We start from the raw sequence: 22,823 nt of genomic DNA, 5'->3' as shown, positions 1-22,823 counted from the left end.
CATGTTTTATTAACGGCATCTTAAAATTGGGTCATTGACAATTTCACTTTAATAACGGGTACGATATTGTATTGTAATAAAATTAATAACTTCTATTATTCACAGTGAAAAACGCATATAGGTTTTTTTTGCATTTTTCGTTTCTATTATTTTAATATTCTGTATAAATTTAATGTTATTTATCTAAAATAGATATTTAAAATCAAAACACGTTTAATGTCATACTGCAAAGTGAAATTAGAACAGGTCAAACAAATAAATATTTAAATTTATTTCTAAGGATAAATTAAAAACAATATTTATATTTTATATTAAAAACTCAATAAGCTCACTCTTTTATAAATAAAACTTACTGTAAAGGTAGTGTCTTGTCTTTCTGGGAACACAATATCTTACAGAATTTAGTTATGTTTAGATAATTAATCAACTAATAATAATATGGTTACATATATTCGAACTAGTTTAAAGGGTTAATAAATTAATTTGTCGATTGATATATAAAGTTTTTTTTTTAATCATCATAAATAATAAAATAACTTTTTCATTTTGTAATATCTATTGATTTTGACGAAATATCACAACTTTGGAATCGTTCATGAAAAAAATTAGGCTCCTGTGACTTTTTTAATTAAAAAACAAAGACTTAAACTTTATTTTATTAAAAACTATGTGTTTTAAAAATAATGAATTGTAAATTAGTTTTTAATAGACTTAACCCTAATCTGGCGCTGAACTAGGTAAACGTTTTGGTATAATATATTGTAGACAATGATGTTTTTACATACCATACATTCACATGGTTCGATATCACTCTTCATTATTAATTCTAAGCAGTGAAGTTATATACTCATATCTATGTAAAAAATTACAAATATGTATGATTTTATAAACGTGGGTGCATTGTACAATAGAACTGAGTCATTATCACTGACATATACTAAATAGACATCTCATTATTTTACTTGCCGCATCTCATGTTTGGCAATTATTGCGTTTCCATCGACAATAGCAAATACAAATATGAAAAATAAAGATACAAGTGCAAAAAAACGTAAAAGGAAGAAACAAACACATTGTTTCCTTAGTTCTTATTTCTGTGTAACTCGTTACCACAGCTATTATTTTACAACACTGGCCGTCAGTATAATTGTTAATTTGCGTTAAATTATGTAAAAAGTACTTTAAAACATTTGTTTATACGATTTGTTATGGCTTGTTCTTTATAGTTACAAGGTAATTAAAGTACGGCGGCATTTTTCTGAGTAGCGTCACGTCTAATCATGATGACAGTTCTTTGGCGAAAGAATGCTAGAAAGGAAGGCAGGCAATTACCCACCGATTGAAATGCTATCGACTTTGTGCATTGAAGAGTCTTTTTAATTCTGTCACCATAATTTTTTTATCAAAAAGGTATTATTCAAATTAAACCATCTTCATAAAATTCATATTTGAACCACTAGATTTGTGAATTTCCATTGTTAATGTTTCTTCTTAATTTTTAACCTTAATAACAAAGTTCGTTAATTTTTTATACCATCTATTTTTTAAATAAAAAATCAATCTTTCCGTTCTTATGAAATACCCAAATATTTCAATTTTGGTGGCCATTTTCAACGAGTTGTAAATAACTCACTGTAAGAAAATGGAAATTTAGTTGTAGATGACCACTACCCGATTCAATCATTTGAGTTGTATCATATTTATTTATTTTTGTAACAATACTAGACGCATAGTTGCTGATATTGTTACCCTACATAATATGTTTAATAATGTTATAGATTGTTCATGCTTGGTAAATTAAAAAAACTTTATGATTCCATTCAAGACCACCATACTTAGATGTACTTTCTAAACAAAATCTTTTTAAACAAATAATGCTAACTATTTGGGTGATTTCATCTAAATGCCTAAAAATTGAACGATATTTTAATAAATTTAATACTTTATCTCTTTTGATTCAACAAAAAAAAAGTTAAGTAAAAGATAATAATTTATCAGCAAAAAACAGTGTTTAAGCTAGTCATTCCCTTATTATTCAATTATTATATTCATGAATGTACTTTTCCACATATATATTTTTATTTTATTTTTTCTGTTTTTATTAATTTATTTTTAAATTATTTATTAAATTTTTAAAACACTTTGTAACAACTAAATTGTATACTTTTTAATGACTCCTATTGTATATTTTTAAACATATTTTTATTAAGTTGACTTTTTAACGTTCGTATATAAAATATAACTGCTTCCTATTATTGTTTGAAAACTTTGTTAAGTATTTTATATGTAACGCTTTATTGTAAAAGTCTTCTGGGCGTTTAATGTAAAACACTCACATAATTAATATTCAACAAAATAAAGAAGCAAAACAATCAATTCACTGCAAAATAAATTAACAATTTTTTTTCAAATGAGAATACATTTTTCATTTTAACTTTTATAAAATTTGTGTTATTTGTGGATATCAACACTAATACGGGTTAAAAAATATAACAATAAAAATATGATATACAGAGAACAAAGCGAATGACAGATATTCAGAAAAATACATGAAATATACCTACGTAAATTGGTTTCTTTGCATGTATAAATTTGTTTTAGACATTGGCTGTGAAGGTGAGTGTGTTTGTGCGAGTGTGTAAATGTGTGAGGGAGAGTATATGTGAGTGAGTGTGTGTGTGTGCCTGTGCGAGGGTGAGGATGAGTGGGTGTTATAATAGTATGAGGGTGGAAATGTGTGTTTATTATTGCACAAGTGTCAAAAAGATATAAAATATGAAATATGAGATAATTTTTTTATATTGATATGAAATTGCGAAACTACTAAGAAAAAGAGAAAAACGTGTGTTTTAAATTATGCATTTTAAATGTTATTTATTACAATGAAAATGGTCAATATGGGGATAGTTCAAAATATACTCACGAGCTAAACGTGTAAGTGGAGAGTTCTGGGCATAGTTTGAACGAGCCGCTGGCACATGAACTAGAGAGCTCGACGTGTGACGGGTGCGGTAGCCAGAGGTATTAAATCATAATAACTGAGAAATAAGAGCGGGTATATTAAGACGTCCACTTAGTATGTCATGAAGAACTCTCATGTCTAACAGCAGACGGCGATCTTCTAAACTAAGCAAGTGGTGCATTTACGCATAGAAAACTTAATGAACAGGCCAAAAATTGATTACAAAACATAAAAAACGTAACAATATTATTATTATCAACAAACAGTCGACAATGATAGAATAACATAAAAAAGATACGGTTTAAAGACAGACCAGCGAAGTTTCTAAATAAAAATCATACATATTAAATTGTGGTAACATATTAGCCACTATTTTATAATACTACTGTATTTTGTGAACGATAAGACGCATCGGACCATTAGACGCACTCCGAAAATTTTCTATCATTAAAAAAAAAAAAATTGGACGATAAGACGCATCGAATTTGTTTAAATTATAGGTCGAATTTTCAGAGTGAAAATGTGCGTCTTATGGTCCGAAAAATGCGGCATACGTGTATACGAATACATACATTTATTTCATTTTTATCTGAATAGTGATATTTTGTCGTGATTGTGGAACAACGACGGATGTGAGACAAATGCTATATTTTCTTTTATATTTTATCTTGAAAGTTTAAAAAAAATATTTACAACTTACCCCAAGTACCAAATGCTATACTTTTGAACTTATCAAGTTAGAGTGTTAAAAATAAATATACCTCTCCCATGTAAGGTTGAAAAAATCACATGCGTCGTTGTTCTACGATTATGATGATATTTTAAATGTACGTACTTGCGTTCTGTTTTTGAATAAGCAAAGCAGTAAATACACCTTTACTGCTGAATTTCCTTATAAAGATCGTAATATTCCCGAAAAGGGCTTTTGGTGTGCTTTTACCATCAAGATATTTAAAAAATATTGTTAAAAGTTTAGCACGCAATATTATTTTTTTCTTATCAATTACGAAAATGCCGCCATAAAGAACACACACAATAGAAATTAATCCAAAATGTTTAAATGATGTATGTATTTGTACGTTAGTTATTAATGTTACAAGAATAATCCATCTCATGCATCAATGTAGTTCTCGAGGCGTTTGCCTATTACAGTATACGATCCCGTGACCTTTGCGTTGTATGTATACGTATAATATTATATGTAACAATCGCGATGGTTATCGACCCACGCACCTACAACTAATCAAACTTCATAATCATGGTGTAAGAAGTGTGTGGCGTGCTGGACTTAATGGGTTAAAACAGGGGTACAAAACATTGGTCAGAAAAAAAAACCATTTATATTTCCTACTATCTTTATTAAAACATTTGTCATTCTGGATAAACACCATTGAGGGACAAAAAAAACCGTAGGTACTTGTTTTAATCTAATCGAATCTTTGATTAGGTATCTACTCGTATTATCTACAAGTCCAAAAACCGTTTAAAATACGGGGGGTCTTCCAGTCGATTTCACTCATCCTAAAAATATTTTTATTCGTCAAAATGGTATGAATTCGTACATGTTATTATTATTTTTACTATTTTTATGGATAAATTATATAGCGCCATTTTCGTACTATAATACCCCAAGGGCGCTTTACATAGTGATTCTTTAGTTAATTTTTTTTTTTATTGAATATTTTTATTTGTAATTTAATTAAAACAATTTATTTTGTTGACATATGCTACGGATTTATTCAAATGATTTAGAGAACAAGTGGGTTTTAAGTTTTTTCCGAAACATCACTTCACTTTTACAGCCTCGTACCTCTGCTGGAAGAGCATTCCATACCATAGGGCCTGCGACCGCAAATGCGCGTTCGCTAAATTTAGTGCGCTGTTTGCCTAGAGGTATAATAACTTTTCCTTTTGCCGTAGCTGGTCTAAGCGTGAGACGCCTGTCAGCTAGTTCATCTGGAATGCATAGTTCCCTTAGATATTCTGGAGCAGAGTTGTGCAATGACTTTGTGTTTTGTTTTTTATGAGTAAATATTTAAAAAATAAATAAATGTTACAGTTCTAAAATTTCTAGGTTCGATTTTTGAAAGGTCAACGTGGAATATTGGTTCGAAAGGTGATTGCGATATTTTACGAAATAGAAAATCGAGTGAAGAAAAGTCCGCCTTATTGTTTCGCGTTCCCTTACCATGCTTTGATCCCGGCCCGGGTTTGATGCCTGGGAAGGTTGTCATGAAAAATCTATTTCAAAGGTGGTTTTTCATTGAAATATTTATTTGTTCCTGGATAGACACTTGAAGCAAAAATCTGATCACCTTAACTTTATTTAATAAATTATCAAGATATACTCCATTCGCTGTATATGTGCAGTGCCCTATTGACCAAAAAGTGCGGATATGGTTATGACTTCGTAATTCTCTTTTAAAGGTGCAACAAATTTAATAAAGTCAAATAAAAAGCCCAAATTTCGTTATAAGATTTCAATTCTTTAAAGAAAAAAAACTATTATTTTTATTTTAATTTAGGAAAACACCAACCATTATTTTTCAAACATCCGTAATTAAGTCTAGCAAAAACATTACAACTTTTAATTTTAGGATAACACAAAAAAGTCAAAAGATGTTGCATATCAGGAAGCGTCAAATAATGTAAAACGACGCCTGCTACATATACATAACTTCTGAAAACTGCGTGGAAATCACAAACATTACGCAGAATGTTGCTGTGAGTAAAATGATAATTTAAATCTGCCGTATTTTTCATCGATACTTCTTATCTCAGTTAAAAACAAAATAACACAATACTTACATTTCTACTTGGGGTTGACGACCCCTTCGCTGTTTCATGAAGAAAGTGAATACGTACATTTTATATTTTCTTTTTACTTTTAAGGGGACTATATTTTTATATTGACTTACGCACGAAATGAAAACGCCGTATGATGGATTAAAAGATATTGGCTTATGGGGTATTTTGGAAAATTATTGAAGTCTTAACATATGCGTCATATTACGTTTTAAGTGGTTTTTTATGTAAATAATTTTTTACCATTTAATTATCTGATTTTGTTTGATAATATTTATTTGTTCGTTTAACCACCTTTTTAGGTTCATATTGCAATTAATTACAATTTTGGAATGTAATGTTATTTTCGACATTTAACATTAAATGGAATTTGAATATGGTAAATTCATAGAAAATATAGATTCAGCTAGTTTATAAATGCTGTGATGTTAGTTAATATGATCAATTAAGAGATGAGTTTTTTTATATGAAATATTAAACCGTAAAACCAATTGATTAAAAAAGTTGTTTTTAATTGTAAGTTTACTTTATAATGAAAGAAGAAAATTTTAAAATCAATGTTTGGAGAACGGACTTGGTGATTTTTCTTGCTAAATAATATAGCTATATATTTAGTTTGTGTTTGAGTGAAATGTTGTTTACTTTGTAAATTATTTACTTTCAACAATAAATTTACGAATTCATCCTCCATTACCAGAACAATTAACACATACAAATATATCATTGCACAAAATCTCAACATGTGATTTTTATTTTTTGAGTAATAATACAATAGTACAACAAAACGTTGTTTACCCTAATAAAAGATTTATTTTTTACAAAAATATATATATATATATACTTTTACCACTAAAACCATTGCCAAAACAAACAAAAATATGTGTATTTTTATGTTTTTCCTTTTTTTTTTAATGTTACTACTATTTTATTTTATTTTTACATCTGAGCATGTTTTTCATTCTTTATTTCAATTCTTAATTTTTAATTACTCATAGAAATTTTCTTCATTTTAAATATTATTTCCATTTGTAAATACTCACTACAAATTACAAACTTTAAAATATCCTTTTTTCACATAAATTTAAATTTTTAAACAACTTTCATTTATGTTTTTCTTTTTCCTTCTCTTTTTTATACTTTCATAATTAACCTTACATATAATTGCTTTATAATATGGAAACTTCACTGGTCCATTAGAATTAAGTCTAATTGTGTAAAATATTAAACTTTGTAACTGTATTGTATGTTTCCTGAATAAAGGAAAATAAAAATAAAAATAAATAAATAAATAAAAAGCACTAAATTCATTTTTCAACAATATTTTGAGTTTGTCCAAATTGTTGTAGATAAGGACTGGATTCAACTCCCTGAAGAGCTGTTAATATTAACATATTACAACAGAGATGAAGAACATTTTAGAGAAGATAATATAGAAGTCTAGGCAGGTCAGGGCTTATGACCTGTTATTGGCTGGTTTAAGTGGCCTTGGTTTCATGAAATATTTTCTTGCAATTTTTACATGTAAAATACTTTTAAAAATTGCTGATAAACGCCGTATTTTGATTCCGAACTGAACTAAATATAAACAAAACACCAAAATGTTATTAAACAGGGAAATTATTATGAAATATAAATTAACGCAAGCTCAATTTATCATAAAAACAAGAATTAACAGAATAAAAATTGCGTGTTTGACAACTGTTTTATTTGTAAACGTAATAAATTAAAATCATCTTTGGTTGAGTGTTCGTATTTATTATAATAAATAAATGAAATCGTTAGTACAGCTCTTATCTCGTGTGAATTATTTGCTATCAAACAGACTGGAGAATATTAAAAATTCGTTATAAGTTTTCTGGAGGCATTGTTTTGATAGCATATGAATAATTTAAGTTGGAATAAATTCGATTATACTACAATAAATTATTATAGGAGTCCTAGTTAAGTGGGAAAAACTAACACATGGCTTGAATAAACGAGGTCAAAGGTTCAAGTCACGGGAATATAGATAATTTATTCAATTGACGATTTCACGCCAAACTGACTTATTTTTATTTTCTGTAATTGTTCCTAATGTTATTATATGATTCAGCTTTATTAATTATTATATTCTACGCGCTACAATATTTTTATATTATTTTTACTTTTATTATGTAACTTTTCTATTTTAATTGTATGCGTATATCTAGGCTTTTGATGTTTCTATCGGAATTATTATTATTTCAAACGTAAGTTTCAATGTCTCCCTACACTCTTAACATTTTCTGTAATTTTAAATAACTATTTTTTTTACACGTTTTCATCCAATTTTGTAACATTTTTTATTATTCAGTCTGAATATTTCAATAAATTGTTAATTTATTATTTCTGCGTTTAAATATTTTCCTTTTCTTCCCATGATTCTCATGTCTTTGTTTTATTTTTATTTTATTTTATTTCATTGAAAAGCCAACAGACATTTATACATTTATAAGAATCAATTATACCATAAATACATATCATAAAGTCCAATTAGAGGCTTCCACATAATATTGTTATTGTAAATGTTGTCCCATAAAAATTATACATACCATAAAATAACTAATCATACAAAACTTATAATTTTACTAGAAATGTAATGTAAATGTAATACATATTATTCAAAATATATCTACTTTTGAAAATTGGCACACAGTTGCACATTCTAATATATATTATTATTTGTTATATGTCTTGAATAGACTCTTAAGCTAGGGTTTCCTAGGACAGCGGTGCCCGTATTTTAACGGCCGTTAAGAATGGTGATGCGGTGGACAGCCGTCGTAACGGTGACTAGACCGTGGTTTTATTTTTTAACGGGGTTATCAATACGATTTTCCTAGGAAACCACTTTCTAGTCACCGTTACGACGGCTGTCAACCGCATCACCGTTCACCGCGGCCGTTAAGATACGGCCACCGCTGTCCTAGGAAACCCTAGCTTTATTAGTCTTTGATTATTCGGTCACATTTTTAAAAGTTGCAAATGGAAATAATCAATGAGCTTAAAGACTCTCATACTATATCCACGTTACTTGTGTTCTAAGTTTTAAAAATGGAATATATTATTATTTATAATATTTATGATACTGTGCTTTATGAGCTACAGTCATATTTATTTTTTTTATTTTATTTTACCTTATTTTATTTTTTTAAATATTTTTTTATGTACTTTTATTTTCTTTTTTTTCCTTTATTTTATTTTATTTTATTTTATTTTATTTTATTTCATTTTATTCTATATTATTCTATTTTATTTTATTTTTATTTTATTTTATTTTATTTTATTTTATTTTATTTTATTTTATTTTATTTTTTTTTATTTTATTTTATTTTATTTTATTTTATTTTATTTTATTTTATTTTATTTTATTTTATTTTATTTTATTTTATTTTATTTTATTTTATTTTATTTTATTTTATTTTATTTTATTTTATTTTATTTTATTATATTTTATTTTATTTTATTTTATTTTATTTTATTTTATTTTATTTCATTTTATTTTATTTTATTTTATTTTATTTTATTTTATTTTATTTTAATTTTTTTATTTTATTCAATTTATTTTTTTAAAAAATATTTTATGATATTTATTTATATTTTAAATCATTTTATGTTTCTTTATACACGCCTCGTGATGTAATGGTGTTTGCTTACCATGCAAGCGGTCTCGGGGTAGATTCCCGGCATGGTTAACTTGAAATATTTGTTTATATCTGTGTTTTTACACTAAAACAAATATAGTCCCTGGACTGGCACCTGAAGTGGAAGTGTAAGACTGATCATCTTACCTTCATGTAACAAAAATGATCAAGATATGGTGCGATTGGTGTACCAATGCAGTGCCCTGTGCACCATTAGGTGCAGAAAGGGATAAAAGTAAAATAAAACATTAAAGCATAAGGGCCAATTGCATAATACGTTACGTTAAAATAATTTGTAGTTAAAAATAATGGCGTTAATCTCATAATGAAATACATGAGTTCTTTTACTTTTTTTTAACGAATGAATTTCGTCCATGTTGACGAAAACTTAAGAATTTTTTTATTTTGTAGTATTTTTCAGTTAAAGTTTTTTGGAGCAACTGCCCATTAAACAAGTAAAAGATGGTACAAAATAGCACGTAATTAAATAGAAAAGATGCAACATTAAAATAAAGTGAAAAATTGACATAATTATCTAAATGGGGGCAGTGACAACTTGCCTAAATAAGTGCTCGGACCTCAGAGTAATAAGGAGCCACAGCTGAAGAGCTGCCCATACTTACCAAATTCACTTTAGGTTTATCAATCACAAAGTTAGCTTTAGTTTATAGCAAAACAATGGGCCGTAGATACTTAGGTCGAGAATTACAAGCGAAAATTGAAACCATCCGTTACACGTTTGTTGTTAAGCCAAAAACCAAACCAAAAATTTCCAAAGCTTTTGTTCTATGCTATAGAGCGAAATTCCGTCTCTATTACTGCGGAGCCTTATTACTCTGGCTCAGACTCACTAAATGTTTGTTGAGTCGGAACATTTGCACCCATCTACGTTATCAATTGAATAAGCGCAGGTTATACATTGCGTGAGTTTTTAATAAACCATTTAATAAGATTATTTACTCAATTTAAGTTAGTTTTCACATCAACGTTTTCAGAATCTAATTTGTAGTGACTGACTGAAACAAAACTTTCGGCTGAAACCAAAATCAAGTTTTTTAAATTTTACCCACGAAATTTATAGCTTCATCCTCAATTTTGATATTGTATCTTTGGGGTGTATTTTTTCTCCCAATATTCACCATTATTTACTTGTTCTTTCTTCCTTTTCCGCATCGATTTATAGTATTGATTTAAAATAATTAATAAACAAATACGTTAATTTCTATTTTCATATTTCTTTAGCTTTTTAATCCTCATTTTCTATTGAATATGATTTGTAACTTGAATTATAAAAATAAAACTTTTATTTTGGTTGGAAGAAATTGCCATTTGGTAATAAGCCTGCTAATGTAGACATAACATTATGTACAAAAAGTAAAGTAAATAAATAAAAAATCACATGTTTTTAAATAATGTACAACAGAGGTGTTAAACAAATTGATACTGTTATTTAAAAACAGTTCTTTTTTCGAAACAGCTGACATAGTTTCACAAAAAAATAAGCTATTACTCAGTAAAAAAAATACACATATATTTTTAGGAAATAATTGTTACAGTCTCATAATTGAACAAACATATTAAATCAAACTGTTTTTAAAAATAAGAATTTAAACGTTCGTGGGCAAAATTGTGGCCACCCTCCTTTTTCGTGTAAATGACAAAATGAAAAACTGTTTCTTAAATAACAGCTGAGAGCAGCGTGGTTCGTATCACGTAACATTTTAATTTTTGTGAAAATAGATTGAGTTTTTCTACTGACATTTCTTGGTGGAACTGCATTTTCACTATACGGCGGCCTCCGTGGCGTAGTGGTCAAGACGCTTGACTCACGCACGGAAGGTTCCGGGTTCGATTCCCGGTGAGAACACAAAAAAATAAAATATGATTTTTCTCAAGCCTGGGTGCTCTGTGATGTAATTCACCACTGTAATTAGGCCTCCTGGCCTGTTGTGGTGCAAAAAAAAATGTAATAAAAAAAAATGTAATATAATTATAAAAATACGTAAACGCCCGGGACATGGCTGTTGAAGGAACTACCAACAAGCTGCCACGGTTATAATTTTAATAAAATTTAAATACGTATAATGGAATACATTTTTATTGCAAGGTTTTATTATAAACATTTATAAAACCTTAAACGCATACAATTTTTATAACTTAATACTAAAATACCGATAAAAATAAATGTAATGGATTTAGAATAGTTAATTGTATATTTAAAATCAATTTGGATATTGTAAAGAAATGTTTTCAAAAATAAATGTTAAAAATTAATTAAGTAAAAATACTTTGCTAGAAAAATGCGATGTGTTTGGCCTTGGTTGTTTTGACGTTAAGATTCGTGATAATGTTCTAAACAAATTTTAATGGCCGGGAACAAATAAACATCAACCTTGACGTATTAGGGGCGTGGTCAATAGAATGATCGTTAATGCGGTAATTCAAAATTATAAAAAAAAAATACTGGATATTATTTCATAGATCTTTCTCACACCAGTCTGACGATATTAGTCACGACAAAACCCGGTCACTAGTAAAAATTATAAATAAAGTGAGGTAAAACTATATACGCATTTTCATTAGCATAATTTTGTAAAAAAGTTCCAGCAGTTGCTTGTACTAGATTTTTTCCGGTTTATTTAGAAACAGTTTGATCTGTGAAATGGTAACTGTTACTGCTCCTTCTTTTAAATAACTGAAACGCCCATCTCTAGTGCCCGAAAGCTGATATTAAAAAAAGCTCAAATTCTTTAGGGGATTATGTTGTTATTTTTACACGAAAGCGTCGCAGATATCTGAAAGGTATTATTAGACAGATACTTTGTACATCGCAACACCGCGCATCACACATTACAATACTTGTACAATTTTTTCATATGGTTGGTGGTCGTTCAGTTTGATTTTTTGGCAGGTGTCTAGTACATTAACGGAATTTTATTGAATCATCGCACAATATACGATTTCATCAATCTAGCCAGACAAAAATCGAAATTAGACTTGTAGGATTTTAAATGACTCAAAGTAACAATTTATTTAACTTTTTGTACATAATGTTATTTGTACATTGGAGAGTTAATTGCTAAATGGCAATTTCTTCCAACCAACCAATTAAATAAAAGTTTTATTTTTATAATTCAAGTTACAGAACATATTCAATAGAAAAAAAGATTAAAAAGCTAAACATATATAAACATAGAAAAAACGTATTTGTTTATAAATTACCTTAAATCAAAACTAATACTCAATGGGAAAAGGGAAAAAAGAGAAAAAAGGAAAGGAGGAGAAATTAAGGAAGAGAAACGAGATGTTTCTTCAGACGTCATTTAAACAGAGATAATGAAGTAACATCTTTGATGGTGGATGGGAGATAATTCTAAAGTCGAGCCGCATGGACACTATATGAGTTAGAGAAGAAAGAGGAATTGTGGATGGGTATTAAGAGAGTGCCTTGAGAATAAGAATGAAGAGGTTAACCATGAACTGATAAGCGTTGAAATTTTTCACGCAGGTATATAGGAGCGTTGGGCCTATGAAGTATATTGAACAGAAGTGAGAGGGAGTGAAAGTCTCTCCGCTGTCTAATTTTGAGCCATTTCAGTTGCCTACGATAATCAGAAATGTGGTCATATTTCCTAAGAAATAGCCAGCAAATAAAACATAATTTCGTTGATTCCACTCAATTTATTTTGACTTAAAAAATATTTTCGCCTTAGTCAAATATTTTTTGCTGCCTTTTACAGGCATTTTCCACTTCAAATAAATATGGGAATCACATGGCATTCATACATATTTTCATACATATTAAACCATATTCATACGAACACGAGAAATTTTTAATGTGTGACCCAATCTAACCCTTTTAATTTCTCTGTTGTCGGCATCTAAAGCCTTTTCGAACATTACTTGTCCTATTGGTATGACAAAATGTCTTATAATTTCTGCTTCAAGATTTTATTCTTTGTGTAAAAGTTAAGATAAAAGTTAACGGGTTAAGGTAATAAATAAGTTCAATATTTTTCTTTATACGCGGGAACATATAAAGAATATATTGAAAATCTTTAAAATCGAAAATAATCGCACAAAATTATTATATCCTTAACAAATTTTAATGCTACGATGATATGTTGAGAACATTTTCATGCCTTGACTCAGCTTGACTACACAGTTAAGGAGTATCCGAAATTAAATTATGCTATTTTTAGTGTTTTGAAAGCGACGTTTTTTTATGACAGTATTGCTAAGCTTACGCGAATATTTTAGTGAATTAAAATGCAATAAATAATCAATCATAACCTTTACTTGAAGAATCCATCACTTAAGAGTACTTAAAATTACGTTAAATACAGTTTTATATGCTTAAAGTTAACGTTCACGGTCGCCTCGAGCGGGCCACCGGCTACATGCATCCGAAATGGTAACTTTATCATTGTTTTGGAGGGGACCACGGAATAATAAATAGTTTGGAGTGCATTACCGATTATAGGAAGCATTCAAAGAGATAGCCATATTGAGGAAAAGCAATATTTAAACATTTTAATTGAGGACTTTTGTCTCTCTGGATTAGTCAAATCGTATGTTGTGCATTGGTCGGTTATGTTTGTTTCTAAGCCGTCTACGAAATGTATTGATTATTATTTCGTTAGCCCGCTTTACTGGAATCGGTAAATGTGGGCGCCAGGCAATAGGCAGTCAACAGTAAGCAGTGTGTATTGCAATCCCCAGAGTAAACCGTATAAAAATTCGGTTACCAACAACCGTTCGATATCATTGGCCTTGTAACATACACATGTAAATTTTTGAGGTTTTTTTTTGTAAGGCAAAATATTTTTCATTCCATTTCCGCTCCCTAGTTGGAGCGTATGGTACTCACAAAAAGCCCCATGCATCTCTATCGTCCTAAGTCAGGTTCGCGTTCCGTAGTTCTAACATAAATTGCCAATGAACAGTCAGCAGTGGACGTCCAGGGGTGGTATTCTGAACTCAAAAGCGCGCGTGGAAAACCCTTTTCATGTATATTTACGTACTAAATAGACGCTAACAGAGCAATCCCTTCGCGCGCCATTGTTCAAAATACCAGCGTTGGGCGTCGAGAACCTGATGCCTTGTAAAGAGTAGGCAAGCGTGATTAAGGCTCTCAGGAGGCATCCGCAGTTCATTGCCTAGCCAACCGTATCGCATCCGCTTGATGACCGTTGTCACCAAAGTTTGCTGCGTCCATTCTTATTACTTCATTCATGAGTTTCTTACACTAATATACAAAGAAATTGGTAATATATGTGTACGTGTACATACTGTTTGTTTACCGAATAAAATAAATAAATAAATATTTACCATTGGCGTGTGTTTTGCTTTTATGATAAATGTTTTTTTATGAAAGCTATGACCATACAAAAAATCATTAAAGCGCCCGGTTTTATCTGCCGCCTTCGGACATTACGGTTTTCAAATATGATAAATAATTTTAAAAAACGGACGAGGTACTGACACATAAAATGTAATTTTGATATCATTTCTTAGAAAAAATCTAAATCGGTTTAGTTTTGGGGTGCATAAACCGGGACAACGAAATGTTAGGCATAATCCGACATACTGTTGCCTTTTTCGCAAAGTATCGATTAGGCATTTGCGAGAGCGTGATAGAAAAACAATGTTAAAATGCCCATTCGACAAAAGTGTTTGGCACCGCATATCTTTTTATGCATGATTGGTAAAGGCGCTAACCGCTTTGCTACATGGACGTGAAAAATATGCATGTACTCGTAGTACTGCGGTTTTTTTGTTCTATTAAGAATCTTATACAATTCTTCGCGGACGTCAGGCTTTGGAACCCGACTTTTGGCTGTATTGTATCTGGAAGATATATTAAAATGTTCAAAAGGTGCTTAGAAAGTATCCAAGGCATACGATTAACTCATAAAAGGCTGTGGTAAAAAATTCCTTCCCGCGCGGTGATGTAACATCGTGTTACCATAAGCAAAAGACGGAATATTCTGAAGTTCAGACATTCCATCATTTTCTATAATTTATAAAAATATAATTTACCCAAGTTATAGCAAAATAAATTAAAAGTCGTATATACGCCGGTCGTCCTACACGCGTGCACCCACCCTCGCTGCCAATAACCGACTGAATCTCACTAACAAAAACACCGGCCGCAGAACAGCTTATCTGTCTTCCTTGTTATGAGTTCTATCCTCGTGTTATTTCTTAAATTAAATTCTTAAATTCTTAAATTAAAATTAATTAATTATAAAATTCTTAAATTTAAATTAAATAATTATAAAATTCTTAAATTAAAATTAATTAATTATTAAATTCTTAATTTAAAATTAATTAATTATTAAATTCTTTAATTAATATTCGTAAATTTTTTAATTCTACGCGCAACAAAGATAAATATTTTTTGTATGAAAATCCTGCATGCTTATATTAATTTTACTTTTTAAATCCGGTGTAAAAATGTCCATTTGAAGATTATAAAAAATACAACTTCATAATTAAAACTAATTAGATAGATATGTGAAGTCTTCTATCGTATGTAGTGTGACATCACGGCCACGCGAGAGTTAAAACAATAATAATAAAAAATAAAAACAAAAATATACCGAGTATATTCTTAAGTGCTATTTTTTTTACAATCGGAAGCCATCATAATCGATAAACAAATTATTAACGTGCCCATAAACCAATATACCACAAAATATTAGTATTCTTATGATGTTCAGACTACTAATACTAATGCATTTTATACATCTACACTTATACCTAACTTGGATTCTATTAAAAATGTAACACACTAACACAAACAAATAGACACTGTATTAAAAACGCCAACAAAATCAGACAATGCTGTCAAAAACACAACAAAATATTTCCATGAAATTAGGATTGTTGAATTGTTTCGGCGTTCGAGTTGGACCTTTTTGCTCCGAGAGGCGGAATGACAGAAAAACTTGTGGGTGTCGATCCCCACTGAGCGGACGGCTCGCCCACAATTTGAAAGAGACACCGATATCGCACCAGAACAGGAAGGAATAACAAACTGACAGATGATGCACTGACACTAATGTAGCCTCTGCATATATATACGCGGTACTGCGCACACAATCACAATATCACCTGCTGTTTTAGAACGGATATCCCAAACATATGGCGCAATAATAAAAAATATCGGAATAATTTATAATGTTAATAAAAAAATATTGAAATAAGATACTTTTGACTTTATTCTCATCAAACATTGAATTTTCTATCGACTACATGTAAAAATAATTTAAATTACGTTAAAAGTTATAAAGGGTTATATAATGTAATGAATGAGATAATTAAGTGCTTCAAACATAACATTTTGTTTTTTATGGTAGAATTGGTTTTGCACTATGTAGCCATTTTACTGGAATAAGAAAATATTTAAAAAATACGTATATGTCAATAAAAAGGCGATAAATTATTTAAAATGTATTTTTGTAAGAAGAAAATATATGAGGGTATTTGAAGCAAACATAAAAAGCTCCATTAAAGATTACTGAGATATTTGCGAAAACCTTTTAAAAAATAATTGTGAGATTTCTAATTATGCTTCAGTAACTCAATGGAGAATTCCAAGTTTGCGGTGTCAAGTAGTATAATAATTGAAATATGTTTTTGCAAGATTTAGAGATGGTTTTGAATTACGATATTATTTAGGTAGGTAGGTTTTTACGTATAGTTTATTTTGGCATTAATAACTAATTTTCCGTTTTTGGTGGATATTTCTAGGTTTTCTTCTAATATCCTCATATGTCAAACAGATTAAATACACGGAGGTGTAATTGAATTGGGATTATGCTTCAAACAACGCCAGGTTTAAATTATGTTCTAAAAATGCATTTACATTGCCGTTTAAAACTTGCAGTAGAGTAAAAAAGACTAACTGTCTCTGCCAGTTTTCTGTGAATTCAAAACTGTATGTCCCGCCTTTTTACACTGCTTCACGTTGACTGACTACAAGTTAGGTTTCGGAACATACGTTTCTTAATGACGGTTGCTTATTTTGTTTATTTTTTTTTTTTAAATTATTTTTTCTTTTATTCAGGAAACATACAGTACAGTTACAAAGTTTAATATTTTACACAATTGGACTTAATTCTAATGGACCAGTGAAGTTTCCATATTAAAAAGCAATTAAATGTAAGGTTAATTATGAAAGTATAAAAAAGAGAAGGAAAAAGAAAACATAAATGAAAGTTGTTTAAAAATTAAAATTTAAGTGAAAAAAAAATATTTTAAGGTTTGTAGTTTGTAGTGAGTATTTACAAATGGATATAATATTAAAAATGCAGAAAATTTGTAAGAGTAATTAAGAATTAAGAATGGAAATAAAGAATGAAAAACATGCTCAGATGTAAAAATAAAATAAAATAGTAATAAAAATTTAGTGTTGCATATAGTGTAAACATAAATATCGATGATTTAATATGAAGAAAAAAATTCGTAAATTATAAAATTATAAATATTATATTTATGCATTTTAAATTGTAATAAAAAAAACATAAATAAATAGTAAAATCAAATGTTTTGTGTTCGGGCGGACGAAGAATACAGTTCATTCTGTGAGAGCAGTCATCTGAAGGAAATCGAGTTGGCGCGTTCTCCTACCGTGTTTGAGGATCTGGGTTCGATTTCTGGGAGGGTTGTCATGAAATATTTGTTAATAAGGTGATTCACGGCAATATTTCATGCTCCCAGGACTATGGCACCTGATGTGTAGGTCTGACCACTTCTCACCGTCCTGTAATAGTTGATTGAGATACGCTGCATTTTATTTTACTATCCAATGCCTTATGCACCATCGGGTGCAGACAAGGGTTTGATGATGATAATAAATTAAAAGTTTACTTAATAAGAATATAACCTCCGTGAAATTAGAATGTCCGGTTGCTTAAATAATGTTTTCTTTGCCCAAAGTATATTATTTTGAAAAAAAAAAAATATTTTTCATAATTTGATATAATCTCACAAGTAAATTCGTAAATATTGTCAACATGTTTTGTTTACCAGTTTCGTTAAAATTATGTCTGTTATACCTTTTAAATACAAAAAATACCATTTTTGAATTCAGGATTCCTACATAAGTGAACACGTATATGAAAATGAATCAGTAATAAATGTATTGAGAAATTTAATCAAATTATCATTAAAAGATCACAATAAAATTAATACAAAAATTTGATCAAAAATAATTATATTAGAAAGAAAAAAAATATTTTCATAAAAATAAATTAACGGCAAATAAAAAAGTTTTTTGAAATAAATAATATATTTCTATCGTCATGATCGTAGAACAACGACGCATGTGATTTTCTTCAACTTAATTAACGTGAGAGCGGTTTAAAATCTTTTTTGACACTTTATGTCACAACTTATACAAAAGTTGATTTGATACTTAGGTAAGTTATATCTTTATATTTTCATTCAAACCTGGAAAGCCTTTATATGAACCTTTTCTGGATCAAATATTAAATAAAGTCAATGTCGCATTTTTCGCACATCCGTCGTTGTTCTACGATCACGACGCTTTATTTTTTGTTTAGCAAAATTGATCCTCAGTTGTACTTAAGTTCGTGTATTCATATATATACAACCCACAAGTCCGTATTTTAAAAATATTTTGCGTCTTTAAACTAAAAATACATTTTTGTTTTCCATTTGACGTTTCCCGAAGTTTGAGAGGCTCTACCGAAAACTAAAGGTAATCCACAAACACATCATCATTCTCGACATACATACACCCCGTAGACATAGCTCACCTATAAAACAGAATGAGACAAACATATCCAATCAGAGTGAAACGGAAACTAGAGGAAAAGGAAACGGATAGAACATACGTTCCACCTTTGATTAAATCCGCGCACGCTTGCATAACCCGCAAATATACAACTGTCCCTGTTTAACGCCATGCTTTTCCGCTCCTAGCTAATGTGCGCCGTCCTTGTCGCGATCCGGAACTTCGAAGGAGGCTCGAGTGGGGTATCGGTGTCTCGCCTTTTGCAAGGGGTTTTCCCGGCCGGTGGCGGTCTCTCTCTTTCTATAGAAGTCGGTGGAGTACCACGAAGCGAAGCGTATCAGTCTAACCTAGGCCGTGAGAGAGCGCGGTGCGCTTCGTCGTTATTTTATTTTTTGTAAGCCGCGAATGTGAATCTATTCGAAGTGTTTCCATACATTCCAACTACAGTCGGCTAAACCAGTGAATTCACATGACGTTTCAAAGCGGAAGTGTTATTGTTCACATACTCTGAACTGAATAATATAACTGTATATAATTACAACAATTGTTTTCTTAGGTACCAACTTTTTTATTACGTATTGCATGTTTTTGAAAAATACTTTCGTTTTTATGCTTTGTCTTCTAATGCTCTATGATTAATGATTATTGTGTTTTATACGCGTTTGTTTACGGAATTCACATAAAAAGAACGTTAAACAATAAAAACTTACAGTCGTGATTGTCGCAATATTACAGCAACTAGAAAAAAAAAACGGAAAATTTTCTACATTTCTAAAACAAATATTTTTAAAAAATACATTAAACTTTTAAGCAAAGTCTTTAACTAATTGTTTTTATTGCAGAAGAATAAATAAAACTTAATATTTATTGCATGCTGGGGAAACATCTGAAATAATTTATTTCAAATCCATTTTTAACTAATTAAACTCTAATCAATAAAAAAAACAAATGAAAAGAAACAACATTTATTCAATTCATAAGAAAAAAATAATATTGTTACCTGCGCTGTTTAGAAGGTGAATTATTGTTTCTTTGAAAATTATAAGTAAAATAATAATTTCATTGAAAAATTACATTCACATGAATATTCGTGAAAATTAAAATATTTTATCTAGACTTGAAATATGCGTAATGTTGAAAAAATGTATTTTACATGTGAAACTTATAAAAAAATCAACTTAAGTTACAGCGTTAAATTTAAAAACACAAGTAAAATTTTGCGAATAATTTTCTTGAATTAAAATTTACTTGTAAGATCTCTGTGAAATAACAAAAAAATTCAATTTATTTTAATCAAACCACCATAAAATATTGCTATTGTTTAAAATTAGTTATTTATCCAGGATTAAATCGTATATTTTGTGACATTTTTATGATATTTCGACGGTATTGACTTATTTTTTGTTACTGATATTCAATCCGATAAAATACAGTATTCTTGTGTTTTTTAAAAACTGTATTACTTATTCCGACTTTAGTGTTTAGTACATAGATGTAGAAACTATTGTTTAATGTCTTTAGAAAAATGCGTGAAAATGACGATGTATTTCAAACACGTATTATAAAAAGGATGTTAAAAAATTGTTAGAATATTCTACATTTGCAATGAAATCATTGTTGAATTGCGTCTTGTTTTTATTGTGGAACGAATCATTCGTTTGCAATGCTTCGTTTTCTAAGATGTGCCGAGATTGAAATAAAATATTAAACAGTATCCAAGATTATCTAAATTCATGAGAATTCATAAGACATTGAAATTTTGCGTATAGATTATGCAGGTAGATACATAAAAATACGAATAAATTCGTTCGACTTTGTTTTTCACGAATAAATTGTGAAAAACCACCAGAGAATTCAGGAATATTATTTTTTGCCTGATAATCGTATGAAAATCTGACCAAGCTTCGCCGAGTTGTTTTGCATAATTTACGTTCACGTTATTGAGTTAGGTTTCAAAGTCTAAGGTCTGAGATCTGTTATTACCTTTAGCGTGTTCGTTCTCAGATAACTACGAGGTACGTGGTAAGTGGTAAGAGGCAAGAGGAACGTAATTATATTATTATTACGCTGGGTTGTCGGTCACATCCAATGCATTTCTTCAAATCACTCGTGCGCGTTGGGTAATCGAGGAAAAAATACGGACTCAAGGTCTAATAATAACAAATAAAATATAAGTACATCTTACATTATAGCATAAAAGAACTATTCAGAATATTCAATACAAATTTGTGTAATGCATTCGTATTTACAAGCATGTTTTGATGCAGAGATTTGTTTGTGTGATTACCGACATCTTGTTTTTTGAGGATTTATTGAATGAAAATAGTGTGTGAATATGGAATATAAATATCATTATAAAATATAAATATAATTCTGGTCTTTGAATCTATTGGCGTATAATTTGACTGCTGTGTGTATGTACCTTTGAGTGTTAAATACATGAAAAATAAAACGATTTTACAATAATAATTTCTTCAGTTTGTTAGCTCTGCTTGGATAAAAATATGCATTTAAAAGTTTGAGTATTTTTCTAAGAATTATACGCATGTACGCCAGTTTATATTTTGAAACAAGAATCTGACATTAGTTTAACGGGTTTAATTTAATTTCGTTATTTCAATCCACCTTGTAATCAACTATTTCGACCACCGCCTTTTAAAAAACATGTTCAAATAAATATGTCGATCCTACCACGATCGAACCTAGAACCTCAAGCATGGTAGGCAAACGCTCAAACCACTGCAATACGAGATGGACTTATCTCCACTCGATTTTTTTTGTCTCTCGATTTTGATGTCTCGGGACTATTTTTAGTCCTATAGATTTGCAGTTTACACGTGGACAATGGTCGAGTTCTGGGACAAAACAACACTTTCGTATTTTTATTTTTGTATGTATGTGATTTATGTAAATGCTCTTCGGGCGTGCATAATCGTTTTTTTTATAAATCAGAGTAGGTAACACAGTTGTCTGTTTTGTATTTATATCATTAAAATATTCAGTTTTCCGTGACCGCATCACCATAGGCCCAATATTCCTGACTCTTGATGGAATATCTGATGTATTAAACATAATCATGTCGACGGAGTCGTTCAATCGTTGGATGGATATGGTTTGGATTAACTACTGGCGGCACTAATGACCCCTATATTACGTAAACTTCTATATAATGTACTTCTCTCTATATATACTAATCGGACCACGTACCATACCTGTATCTGTCGTAGAAATGTTTAAGGTAGAAGTCCGGTAACCTAAATTTGAAGCTTATTCTTATTCAAGTAATAAACAAAAATATACGGAGATTTTTTTGCTTGTCAAATCTATTGATTTCATAAACATAGATACTCGAAGACATTTATTTTTATTATAAGTAAGTGAAACATGATATTTTTTAAAGAAACGAAATATATTTGAATTATTTTGAAAAAAAAAATTTGTCCAATTTGAATAATGCGTTTTAGTGCTTTTTTAAAATCCCTTTTCTTATTTTATTTTAACAAGTATTTTTCTATTATTACAATTTAAGCTTTCTTTTTCTTTTATTATTTTTTAATCGATTTCTTTAGCTTTTACATTTTATTTATAAATATTATAATATACACCCTGTTTGTAATTTATGTATGAA

General features: G+C 29.5%; 1 protein-coding gene across 3 annotated transcripts in view; it reads left to right on the top strand.

Moving 5' to 3' along the window:
• The window catches only part of cpo (RNA-binding protein), a 545,686-nt gene that overhangs the window by 43,206 nt on the left and 479,657 nt on the right, over positions 1–22,823 (top strand). For 2 of the 3 annotated variants that reach the window (XM_088223884.1, XM_088223892.1), the window contains exon 1: positions 19,535–19,751. The exons of the other annotated variant lie outside the window; for it this stretch is intronic. The gene's annotated coding sequence lies outside the window, so the exon portion shown is untranslated. Of the gene's footprint in view, positions 1–19,534; positions 19,752–22,823 lie in introns of those variants that run through there. 3 annotated transcript variants of the gene reach the window in all.

Source organism: Micrasema longulum, unplaced genomic scaffold (genome assembly GCF_059751315.1).
Source record: "Micrasema longulum isolate JH-2025_06_02 unplaced genomic scaffold, ASM5975131v1 h1tg000026l, whole genome shotgun sequence".
In the NCBI taxonomy this organism is placed as follows: Eukaryota; Metazoa; Arthropoda; class Insecta; order Trichoptera; family Brachycentridae; genus Micrasema; species Micrasema longulum.
Note: the sequence above shows the minus strand (reverse complement) of the source record. Positions and strands in the feature narration are given on the sequence as shown.